This window comes from Helianthus annuus, chromosome 15 (genome assembly GCF_002127325.2).
Source record: "Helianthus annuus cultivar XRQ/B chromosome 15, HanXRQr2.0-SUNRISE, whole genome shotgun sequence".
NCBI classification, from domain to species: domain Eukaryota; kingdom Viridiplantae; phylum Streptophyta; class Magnoliopsida; order Asterales; family Asteraceae; genus Helianthus; species Helianthus annuus.
In genome coordinates, this window is record NC_035447.2 from 98,466,830 (window position 1) to 98,477,665 (window position 10,836).

At 39.7% G+C, this 10,836-nt stretch overlaps 1 long non-coding RNA gene across 1 annotated transcript; it reads left to right on the forward strand.

Annotated features, from left to right (window-relative positions):
• The first annotated feature begins 9,578 nt into the window (after nt 1–9,578).
• LOC110909890 lies at nt 9,579–10,335 on the forward strand. The gene is made up of 3 exons (XR_002575699.2): nt 9,579–9,729; nt 9,932–9,986; nt 10,113–10,335. It is a non-coding gene; the product is annotated as an uncharacterized LOC110909890 (long non-coding RNA).
• Nucleotides 10,336–10,836: the final 501 nt, after the last annotated feature.

Below are 10,836 nucleotides of genomic sequence, written 5' to 3' on the forward strand. Positions count from 1 at the left end.
AGTTCCTGTAAAACCGCCTCCAACCACAGATCTGTATGGAAATCCAATACAACCACCTCCTCCTCCTCCTGCTCAACAACCACAATATGCATGTTATGGAGGAACATCATCTGCTGCAGGTCAACAATCAAAGTCAAGTACAGTACAGCTCGACACGTCAAGTTTCTCTAAAATCAGTGTAGAAGTAGCTAAGGAACACATGGAGCTGCTTAACACTGTAGTGAGCGCGTACTGTGGGTTGATAGAAGGTCAGATTGGAAACATTAATCTGACACAAGAAGACTACAGGCAGATTGATAAAGAGGAGATGGACTTGATGGACATCAAGTGGGCCTTTGCGAGTGCAGTGAGAAGAGCAAAGGATTGGATGGAAAGTACTGGCAGAACCAGCTTGGAAAGTAAGCGAGACACCAAGTATGGGTTCGATAAGCAAGCTGTTAAGTGCTTCAACTGTGGTGAACGGGGCCACTTTAAAAGGGAATGTACAAAGCCAGCACAGCACGGGAATCAAAATCCCTTCAGAAACCGAGGCAACCAGCAGAATCAGAACAGAAACACTGAGCGTTCATTGGTGCCTGCAAATAACCAAACCAACCGAGCACTTACAGTTCAGGTGGATGAAGGTTGTGACTGGTCAATCCAGTTGGGTGGTGATGCTCCTGATGAAACAGCATGTTTTGCTCAAATTGTGAAAGAGTTGGTTCACACCAGTGGTAGAGAATCTTCTGCCAGTGGTGGTGAATCGTCTGAAGATGAAGACTCTTCTGGTTATAGCAGGAGTGCTGATGAAGAATCATCCAATTCTGGTGATGATTATGTGGGTGAGACATCGAATGCAGCAATCGATGCAGATATTGATGAACTCTTGGAGGAAGCTGCAGCAGAAACTCAAAGAAGATCTATTCTGGTGGATCAAGCTGCTTATACTTCGTCTTCTCTCCATTCAGCCTTTATGGCTAATGTCGACGGTTCATCAAGTCAGGTATGTGTCGATGAACCCACTGCTGTTAATTGTGATGAATGTGCTAGGTTGCATGCTAGATGTGCTGATCTGGAGAAAAGTATGTCTGAGTTGCAAGGCAAACATGATGCTTTACAAGCTAGTTTGTTTGACTTGCAAGACAAACATACTACTGTGAATGAGAATTTGAGTGACTTGCAAAGTAAGCATGACGCTTTGCAAGAAAAATATGATGTGACCTTTCTCCACAATCAGAAATTGACTGTGGATCTCTCAAAATGCACAGAAGCCAACATGTTTCATGAAAACCATGAAAAAGAATTTAAGTCAATGATTGAAACATTAAAGAAAGATAAAACTGAATTGACAAAAATGGTTTCAAGAAAACAGACGGACATTAATTTGTATATCTCTCGTCTTGAAACAATGCAAAAAGAGATGGCCTGTGTGAAAACCGAAAGTGATGCGATCCGACTCAAGCTAGACAGTTATTTGAGTTCTAGCTATGTGTTAGATCACATCATTGACGTTCAGAAGGAAAAGAGAGATGTCACATGCATAGGCTACAAGAAGTGTCCACCACCAGTGAGACATAATTATGACGCCATGCCTGATGAAGAGGACAGGGTTTTCTTTGAACCTTCTGTGCCTCTGGATGTTAAGGAGTTTGCTGCAGGACTCGGATACCAAAAGGAAGTATCCTCAGATTCAGATGTGTCAGCAGATACATTTGTGAGTGCTGAACAGAATCAAGATCCTCCAGTTGTGATTGAGGATGCTGATTCGTCTGATGATGAATCTGATGATACTGTCCCAGCAAAGTCTGATGCGGTAGTCAAAAATGAGGACATACCTCTTGAGAATCACATTCTATGTGACCCCCCTGTTCAACCCGCTAAGACTGTTGCAACTGAGTCCTCATCTGCAGGAGAGCCGGAGAGTGTGAATTTGCTGTACACTCTAGTTGGTGATGATAAAATTTACTCAGACAAAGATTTTCCCATTAAGAATGTTAATCAATCCTTAATCTGCAAAGTCTTTGAGAATTCGACGAGTAAGTTCTTGGGAAAGGCAGGACCTAAAGTTACAGTTACACAGTGTCCTCCTATTCCAAAAGCTGAAATTCGAAAGCAATTTGGTAACAAGAAATTACCAACAGTGCCAACACAGCAAAATCACACCAAACCCAAAGGTAAAACACCGGCTCAAGCTAACAAGAAGCCGAATCAAAAGAAGAAGAAAAATGTTAACTTTGTGAAATCGACGGGAACAGACAAAATTGAAAAGTTTGAAAATCAATCTAACTTAGATTTTGTCAAGAAAGCTATTGTCGAGAAAAGAAATGAACCAAGCAGTTCAAAACCTAGTTCCTCGGGTTCACAAAGTTCAACATCATCGGCTAAGCGATCACATGATACTTCGGGGTTTGTAGAACGAAGATCATGTTTTGAGTGTGGAACCATTGGGCATATTATTAGAAACTGCCCATATCTTCATAAACAAAAAGGCAAAATTGATGATCCCCGTGGCAAAACTGACCGTAAGCCAACAGTTTCCACAAAACAAGATCCCCGACTTGTAAAAGAAAGGGAAAAGAAACAGAAAAGGCAACAGGTCAAGAAAATTGAAAAAGCAATTAAAACCGATGTGGTTCAAAAACAATCTGTTGTTGTAAAACCAGAAAATTCTAAAACTTCAAATCATCAAGAAGTTAAACTTTTAAAGAAAAACACTGGTGAAACCAAACAGACTTGGAAACCTAAATCGGTTACTGAATCAGGGGGACCATCACAATTCACCAACCATCAAAGACAAGAAGTTATTGTCATTGATGAAAATGGAAGACCCAAGACCACAATGGCTTGGGTCCCCATCTCCAACTAATTGATTGAGTTCATGTGCAGGGTGCTTCAGGAGGAACTATCAGTAGTCATTGGATTGTTGATAGTGGGGCATCCAGGCACATGACGGGCGACATGAAGCTCCTCTACGACGTTAAATCTATTAGAGGAGGTTATGTTGCTTTTGCTGGAGATAAAGGTGGATATATAACGGGTGAAGGAATGATATCTAACGGGATTGTCAGCTTTGACAAGATCAATTTTGTGCAACAACTTGATCACAATCTTCTTAGTGTTTCTCAAATCTGTGACAAGAAATTTTCAGTACACTTTGATGCTAATGGATGTTATGTGCTGAAACCCGGCTTCAAAATTCCAAAAGAATGGATTCTCTTGTCGGCTCCAAGAATAAATGATTTGTACGTTCTTGACATGAGCCAAGCTATTACTACGTCTGCACAAGCAACTTGTTTCGTTTCAAAAGCCACAGAAAAAGACACTATCTCTTGGCACAGACGAATGGGTCACATTCACTTACGCAAAATGAACCATTTGGTTTCAAATGAATTGGTGAATGGTGTTCCCCTCAAAAATTTCCATCTTCAAGACGTCTGTGTTTCGTGCCAGAAAGGAAAGCAAACAAAGAAGAAGCACCCTACAAAGAAGATCAACACAGTGGCAGTTCCTCTTGAACGTTTGCACATGGATTTGTTCGGTCCTGTCAAGCACAAGAGTATTCGGGGTGATCAATACTGCCTCGTGGTTACTGATGATTATTCAAGATTTTCTTGGGTTGCGTTCATGGCACACAAGAGTGAAACCTTCGGTATTATCAAAAACTTGATCATTCAGATTGAGAATTTGTATAAGTTGAAGGTTAGGCGGATACGTAGCGACAATGGTACTGAATTTAAGAATCATTCCATGGCGGAGTTCTGTACTTCAAAGGGTATTCTTCATGAGTTTAGTGCAGCCTATACTCCTCAACAGAATGGTGTCGCTGAACGTAAGAACCGCACATTGATCGAGACTGCTAGGACAATGTTGGTAGAGTCACAGTTACCCATTCCATTCTGGACTGAAGCTGTGGCCTCTGCATGTTACACGTTGAACAGAGTTCTTACAGTCAAAAGACACAACAAGACCTGCTTTGAGCTTCTTCAAAAACGGAAACCAGATTTGTCTTATCTAGAACCGTTTGGAGCTCCATGCACGATCATCGATCCTAATGGAAAGTTTGGGGCAAGAGCAATTGATGGATACTTTCTTGGGTATGCCACCCCTAACTTACGAGTCTGGAATCTAGAGACTAAAAGGGTCGAGGAATGGTCTGAGGTCAGAGTACAAAGGCACACCTTGCCAGTCAAAAATCCGGGTCAACCTTGGATGTTTGAGTACGATGACTTTTTCAATTCGATCAATGTTGAAGCCGTTGAAGAAAATGCTGCGGCTAGGATGTTTTTCGAGAGTGACAATGCAACAGTTTCACCGGTGTTTCGTCCAATTCTTGTTAATCAAGAACCATCTTCTTCGGTGAACAATAATACTCTCAACAATGAGGATTTTCATGACGCAAATGAATTGAACGAATCTTCAGAGGATGATGAATTTCTAGATGCAGATCAAGAAGCTCCTACAACAGCAGTTCATGGTACTTCAGAGGGTACTCCTCCAGTGGATACACATAGAACAGCTGAGACTACTGCATCATCCTCTTCGTCAATTCCGGGTCTTGAATTGGTTGTTGATCTTAACCTCAACAATCTGGGTATAAATGTTCCAGTTCCAGATAATCCAGAAACAAGGATTCATAATACCCATCCTCAACAAAACATCATTGGAAATGTGCAGAGTGGCGTACAAACAAGAAACATGTTGCGAAACAACAACAATGCAGGCTTATATGCAGCTATTCGAGAATCCGGGCAACAAAACGACTGGTCCTTCGCGTGTTATGTCTCACAAGAAGAACCAAGAACGTGGAAAGAAGCCTTGAAAGATAACGCTTGGGTTGAAGCAATGCAGGAAGAACTGCAACAATTCCAGAAGCTGGGTGTCTGGAAACTAGTAGAGAAACCTGCTGGATACAAGAAGATTGGTACCCGTTGGGTTTTCAAATGCAAAAAGGATGACCGCGGAGTTATTATCCGAAACAAAGCACGTTTAGTCGTTCAGGGTTTTCGTCAGATTGAAGGGATCGACTACAACGAAGTCTATGCACCAGTGGCACGTCTCGAAGCAATTCGAATCTTTCTAGCCTATGCGTCCTTCAAAGGATTCAAGGTCTATCAGATGGACGTGAAAAGTGCATTTTTACACGGTGTGGTTGAAGAAGAGGTGTACGTCGAGCAGCTTCCAGGTTTTGAAGATCCTATCCATCCCGATCGGGTTTGGTTGCTCAACAAAGCTCTTTATGGTCTTCATCAAGCACCACGAGCTTGGTATGCAACCTTATCACACTATCTGCTGGAGAACGGTTTTCGTAGAGGTCTTATCGACTGTACTCTTTTCATCAAGGAACAAGATGGAGATCTTCTTCTGGTACAGGTATACGTTGATGACATTATTTTTGGTTCTACTAATGATGTCTTGTGTAGGGAATTCGAGCGGATTATGCAGGATAAATTCGAGATGAGTGCTATGGGGGAAATGACTTTCTTCTTGGGCCTACAAGTACAACAAACAGAGTCTGGGATATTCATCCATCAGACTAAATATGTTGGTGACATCTTGAGCCGGTTCCAGATGTCTGATGCAACGCCCATTGGTACCCCATTGCCAACTAATCACGGAATTACTCCAGACTTGAAGGGAGAAGCTGTTAGCCCTTCAATCTATCGCGCTATGATCGGATCTCTTATGTACCTCACAGCATCAAGGCCAGACATAATGTACCCAACGTGCCTGCTTGCCAGATATCAAGTTAACCCGAAGGCCTCACATCTTGCTGCTGTTAAAAGGATTTTTCGTTATTTGAAGGCGTACCCTGACACCGGTCTGTGGTACCCTAGGGATAATAACTTTGAATTGGTAGCTTTCAGTGATTCTGATTTTGGCGGATGTAAAATCGACGGCAAGTCCACAACGGCTGGATGTCAGTTTTTAGGAAATCGCCTAGTTACATGGCAGTGCAAGAAGCAGACGTGTGTAGCTACATCAACATGCGAAGCTGAATACATTGCTGCCTCAAGTTGTTGCTCCCAAGTTCTTTGGATCCAACAACAGATGCGGGACTACGGTTTTGAATTCCTAACTACTCCTATTTACGTTGATAATTCTGCTGCTTTAGATATCACTAGAAATCCTGTGCAGCATTCAAAGACCAAACACATCGAAATCAAATATCACTTCATACGTGATTGCTTTGAGAAAAGGCTAATCGATGTTGTTAAGGTCCACACCGATGACCAACGTGCCGACTTATTTACCAAAGCTTTTGACAAATCAAGATTTGACTTTTTATTATTGGTAAACGGCATTAAGGTCAAGCAAGAGTAAAACCAACATCGGAAAATCATTTTTTGTAAATATCTTTGTGTGTTTTTAAATTTATCTTAGTTTATTGATTTTAGGGGGAGTAAATCCAAAATCTGAAAATCCAAAAACATCGAAAAATTTCAAAAACACAAAAACAATAGAAAATCAAAAATGAGTTTCCTGGCGAGCAAAAGAGAAAATGATAGTACATCAGTGGTCTATCCAAACCTCTTTAAACCTTAAATGCAAAACGATAAGCAGCTCTATATAAGATGTATCGGTAGGCTCACAATCATTTTAAAGTGTGCAGGGTGATATAAATCTTAATCGACTGAAGACCAGGTGGGAACCATTCATTGGCATATGGTCTTAGTACCGAAATTTCGTTTGATAGATTGCCGAGGTTCTGAGATATTCGGTCTTTATGCTGCTTATCATCTGGGTATCATGGTTGTATCTTTTACCGAAAAATAACGGGGACGCAAGTCTAGATCTTCCATGATACTATACATACGTGTACATATTACATACTGCATTCGACCTCAATAAGTGATAAACAATCACATGTCCAAATCAAATAAGTGATAAAATATCACATTTATCCGGGTGTCAAGTTCGTCTCTCTGCTGTACGAAAGTACTGACCTGTTCACGGACTTGCACCTGTGCCCTCATGCATATGAAAATCAAGTTCCTCATCAATAAGTGATTTTATCACAAAGGGCTTGTTTTCAATTCAAAATAAGTGAGTATCTCACAATTTATACGGTCAAACAGATGATAATCGGTATACTCACCGGTAAGATGAACTCTCGTGCATACCTTGATACGGGAATGTGTCGTGATGTGGATGAACACCGGTCGGTAAGTATAAATCATACCTTAACGTATCCCCTCGTCATGATTACATCTGATAAGTTGAGCTTAAGTGGACAACAATACCGATAATTGTTATAGGATGCTTATCTTAATGTTAACTAACTGAACAACAAGAGTGTTTTGGCATGACCGTACACTGATATGATTCTCTTACCCTCGAAACTCGCAAAAAGAATGTTTGTATATATTTATTTATTTACTGCTTAACTTTTATTATTTCTTTTAAACAGTTTCGTCGTTTGGTGCATATCAGCATGACATTAGCGGTGATGTCGTTTGATAACACTCAAAGGATTTTAAGTTGTTGTCTTTCAATTTCAAAAATACCAAAAAGATTTTAGGCGTGTTTTAATATAAACTTTATAAAAGCCAAAAAGATTTTATTTCTGTTTTGTTTTCGATCGTACGATGTTGGAGCTCAAGTCTTCGTTACCTGAAACCTGACTGAAAACCGAACTGACTAAATCTTCATAAACGGTCAAAAATTTGCATGTTTGAAAGTTAAAAGGCTAAAATTGGCAAATTTATTAAACTTTCAAACTGTCGGACGGTGTTTGTTTGTGACATGGTCATTCGTGTGTCATTTGTTTATACTATATTCCAAGCAGTTGTTCTCATTACGCGTTTAGATTTCTTGCATGTGTAGATTCTAAAGGCTAGGAGAACATGGTCGATGACAAGCTTTGGATTGAAGACACGACGAGAAGGCGCTCAAAAGATGAAGATGATCGAGTTGCCGCTGGCCATCATCAACACCACAAGGATCTCACTTCATAAAGTTAGAGTATTTCACGAGCATAACTCAAGGGGGAGCTTATGTTAAGGGGGAGTTTGTCAACACACTTCCTACATGATACGGGTAGTTTGTTGATACACTCTCTGCTTTCAAGACGTGAAGACTTTGAAGATCCTCCGACATTGAAGACCTGAAAGGACATCAAAGTCTTGAAGACTTGAAGACCAAAGACCGTCAAGGTTCAAGACGAGTCTACAACTTTAGAAGATAAAGACAAAGCTACAGCCAAGGGGGAGTTTGTTGGTGCACTTGTGTCTGTACTTTGTCTGTATTCGGTCTGTATGTAACGATGTCCTTGTAAGTCATGTAAGTTGACCAAGTCAACCGTCCTCCTGGTTTGACTCAGTCAACAGTAAGTAAACTTGTTGAAAGTTGTCTGGCTCGAAGGATGAGTGATCGAAGGATAATGTAGATCCTTCGATCACCTCGAAAGACATGCTTCGACTGATGGTCCTCGAAGGATGATCCTTCGAGGTCCTTGCTAATCCTTCGAAAGCATTGTATCCGAAAGATGATCCTTCGGACCATCTTTCGGACCCTTCGAGCAGACCTGCTGTGTTTGGGTATATATACCCATGCATGTGTTGAGTTTCAGTAGACAGACACACAGACAGAAAGATACCGAGAGATAGGTTGAGAGCATTCTGTCCAGGACTCACACACACACTTAGAGAGTTTATAGAACATTTCTGTAAACATTGAGCTTGTAACCGAACCCTCATTGCATTAATACAAGTTGTGTTAATCGGTGAACTTGTGTGTTTGTTTCTCTACTTGCTACTAACTCGGTTTGCTTGCTAGCTTGGATTCCGCACTCGCTAGTAGGTTTGTATAACAAGGTTTAGGTTCATAATCCTCCGCGAAAAGGGACCTACAATATCTTTTAAATCTTGTAGAGATTTGCAGTCAAGTGACCCACTATTGATGGCGCATCCCAATGACGTATAACTATAATATGTGTAATGGTTTGTTTTTACTTTTAATAATTGTGGTGCGCATCTTAATGTATAACCACACAGTATGTTAATGGTCTGTTTTTACTTTTAATAATTGTGGTACGCATCTTAATGTATAACCACACAGTATGTTAATGGTCTGTTTTTACTTCTAAGAATTTGGGCCATCTTGAACTTTCAGTTTATTGTTGTAATGTTTTCTTCTTACTATCAATAGTTGTGGTTTTGGACTATGGGACAACTATAAAAATTGTTACAAGTTGTTATTTAGTAGTCTTCCTTAATTTTGTTAATAATTCAGGGGTTATAGTTGCTAATTGTTCATAACGAGTTGACGCTAACACGGTCGTTATAGCGGGAAGTTAATTATGTATGTCTTTAGTAGCACCATATGAGATGTGAAAATTCTTAAAGTTATGCGAAACATTTTTTTTATTTTGCTTTATTCTAAGCCTACAACAATACTACACTAAAACAATTTTTTGTTTTGTATACATGATCCGATTATAACTATGGTAGCGAGAATTTTAAAATTAATTTATTTATGTTCTATACTTACAATATCTATTATCTATTATATATAATAAATGAATAGAATTTGGGCCACGTGTCAGCGTGATATTGCACCTCAGATTGTTTTGGGCGGGAAAATTTTGGGTATAAAATATGGGTTAGGCGCGCTCCATATCCTGCTCCAAATCCTATTATGACCCGACTATATTTATACGCAGTTATGTAATTTGTTTTCCAAAACCCTAGAGAACCATCTCCGTTTTCCTTCATCTCCATCTCCATTCTGGTTCAAAGGATCAAGCATGAGGTATGTTTAATCTTCTAATACCAAATCTTCTTTCAATTCTATTGATCTTGTGGTATTGGCTATCAATTTCTTTTTTTTTTCTACGAGATTCATTCAGTTTCAAAAGGGATCTTACACATATTTAGTTCTTCATTTTGATTGGTGTCTCAGTTAGATTAATAGTTTGATGATCCAAGTTTGATTAATAGTTCTTCATTTCTAGGGTTTCACCGTCTTCTCCCTCTCTTCGCATCGCCTCTCAAACATCTTCATCCAAGGTTTTGTTTCTATATCGAATCTATATTTTTCAAAGTTTATTTATCTTGATTTCATTTGTTTCTATTTTGTTTTGGCATTCCTTCCATCATATTATCCATTTTTTTTATTTTTCAATGTTTGGGCAGATTGGATCACCGATGATAGCAGATTCTCTACAAACACAAATCAGTTGTTGATAAACAATGAATTTTAGGGATAATAATAAAGATGAAAGGTCCGATAGAGATCTTTGAAACCGTTTCTTCGTACCGGCAGTTGGTACCGTATCACAATTTAGTTGAGACATTGATAAAAAGATAAATTTGTTTCATCTGATGTATTATTTTTTGTTTATATGTGAGCAGGTTGTTCGTTGCTTTTCAGTGTATCTTTTGTTTTGATGCTGAAGTTAATACATTTCATGGTTATCAAAAGCGCTCGCCTGGTGCGCCTACGCGCAATTTTCAGGCGAGGCGCAACCATACCGCCTTGTGCCATTAAAGGCGCGCTTCTGGTAAGCTTCCGGCCAAAAAACGACTTTCCGGTGACTATTCCGGCCGGATTCCTGACCAGTTTCCGGCGAACTTTTGCAAAACCAGTGCCATTTTCCGTCTGGACAGTGGTTGTGAATGGATCATCGGAGAGCAGAAATTTGATGAAGATGAGTAGAAAAATAACAAAAGACAACGTGATTTACAGAAAAGAGGAGTATGTGTTTTGAAGAGGAGAGCAGATTTTTGCTTAAAAACTAACCTTAACAGTGTTTTGTTGCAGAAAAAGCTACCCTTTTGCAGAAAGGGACTGTGCACAACAGTGATACCAAATAGTTAACAAAATTCATTTTTATTTCAAAATGTTTTAAACTATTAT